Source organism: Pecten maximus, chromosome 6 (assembly GCF_902652985.1).
Source record: "Pecten maximus chromosome 6, xPecMax1.1, whole genome shotgun sequence".
NCBI classification, from domain to species: domain Eukaryota; kingdom Metazoa; phylum Mollusca; class Bivalvia; order Pectinida; family Pectinidae; genus Pecten; species Pecten maximus.
In genome coordinates this window covers 44,319,889-44,322,074 of record NC_047020.1, presented here as the reverse complement: position 1 = coordinate 44,322,074, position 2,186 = coordinate 44,319,889, and the positions used below count along the sequence as shown (strand labels likewise).

General features: G+C 37.1%; 1 long non-coding RNA gene across 1 annotated transcript; it reads left to right on the top strand.

Annotated features, from left to right (window-relative positions):
• Positions 1-748: 748 nt before the first annotated feature.
• Positions 749-1,618, top strand: LOC117329651. Its single transcript, XR_004533246.1, has 3 exons — positions 749-812; positions 1,187-1,287; positions 1,581-1,618. It is a non-coding gene; the product is annotated as an uncharacterized LOC117329651 (long non-coding RNA).
• The last annotated feature ends 568 nt before the right edge of the window (positions 1,619-2,186 follow it).

The following is a 2,186-nucleotide window of genomic DNA, read 5'->3' as shown; positions in this document are numbered from 1 at the left end:
CCTATTAAGACTTAATCATTTGTATCAATATTAGTCAGTTGTGTTCAGCTTAAGTAATACCTTGACTATATTTGGTAAACTTGGATCATGGTAAACATAGACATATGGAATACTAAAACCTAAACTAAGGTTTGAGGATTGGCAGTAATGTTTTTATTCTTCATAACTTTTCAATACACAAAAATCATGTAACAAGACCTATTTTTCGGCATAGCCGTATAATTTTCTTTTGTTCTCGGATATGACGCGACAGGTGGCGTTACTGGTCAACAAGATGAAGCATGTGATTGGTCAATGTAGCGGTAAATGCAAAATGCAGACATGCAGTTAAAGACGAAACAAAATTAAGATTGAATGCAAGATGAATAAGTGGATGTATCTATTCAAATGACACATTAATAAAATCATATTCCTGATTCAAATGCTGTCTTATTATCACCAAAAACGATTCAAACCGATATAATTTTGTTATCCGTGCTTAAACTGCGCATTTATTAAGTAGTTCGTTAATTCATTTCACCAGAAGTTTTACATTATAAACACCAGCATTTAAACTATGCCGTTTATCTTTTTTAAAGATACTTCTTGTTTCTGGTATTTTTTGTTAAGTATCTTGGCCATTTTAGAGCGTCAAAACAGGAATGACAAGACTTATAATTGTGTGGAATTCTTCTTTTCTATAATAACAGGAAGCAAATCAGAGTAACATGATGGATCTGGAGATAGCAGACTACGAGCGGACAGTCCAGGAGAGCTGAAGGTGGAGATAGAGAGAAAGGAGGAGAGAGTCAAGTCTCTACAGGAACAGATAGGTAAATTGTCTTGAATATATATAGAGAAAAAGAGAGAGAGAGAGTCAAATCTCTTTTAAGGTAGACTTTTGTTGCATACTAGGATTTCATTGTCAGTTTAACTTTCACTATCGCCTTCCTTGAAACCATAATGAGAACAAATCCATCCAGATTAAAAGTACCTGGTATTCCAGGATTTCTTTGTTGCATCATCATCATCATCATCATCGTCGTCGTCGTCGTCGTCGTCATCGTCACAGAACAAACTAATCTAGATCAAGGCACCTGGTGTCCATACACATCATATATAATGCTTACATTATGAAATAAAATGAATAAACAGGCATTTATTTTCATTAAAGATAACATTGTGAGATGTATTTGTGTTTCTACAGAGGCTGTTGATGAACAAAGAAACCAGTCAGAAGAGAGAGGCAACAAATTCAAACAGATGCTGGTCAAAACTAAAAAGGAGCTTGCTGATGCTAAGAAATGGGTAGGTAAATGAAAGAAGCCTTGACCTTGACAGGAGGTAGAAATTGATCTGTAAAATGTGATCTTTGACCTGGATTTCTAAAATGATATGTAGAGTGGGTTGGAAATATGACATGATTTGGAACAATGTAATGTGGTACAGAAATGAACTTTGAACAGAGCTACTATTTTCCTCTTTCCTCAGAGATATATTGTAGCTGTAATTAACCATATTCTATTATGTGAACCAGATACATTTATATACCATAGTTGTACTTCCACTCTTTCTATTACCATTGTTTATTTCTTCATCAGGAAACAGAACAGCGGTCCTCAGATGCTCACCTTCGAGGTAAGATGGAGAATCTTAACCAACAGTTGGAGGAAAACAAGGTGAGCTGTTTGTAGTGGTGTTCCCATACTTATTTGTTTCCTAGTTTTATCTCCTGGTGAACAGCCAGGGTCATTTTGAAGCGGGTCTTGTAGTAGTTGGTGACTACCTCACCTGACTAACATATGGTAGCCCTGTCTCATACCATCCAGAGCAATACAGGTAAAGTGTCCTGCCCAAGGACACAACCATGACAACACAGACCCGCCCACTTTTCAGCCTCCCAAGAAACAGACTGACACGGTAGGGAGGGTCAAACAACAACTAAGTGTCTTCGCCTGAGATCACATGACCCGGTACTTTAACCGACTGAGCTAACATTAAACAGTTAAACATGTACCAATGCCAGTAACAAAATTCATACTTCCTCAACCTTTTAGAAGCAAATCAGCATCAATTATTCTCTTGTATCTCGCCATGTTGGATAAAGTTTGCCCATGTAAGATAGCTATGTAAGATAAATCTATCTTACATAGCATTTCACGCGCGCGAAGTAATCTGCGTTCAAGGGGGGCAACTCTTACAACGTC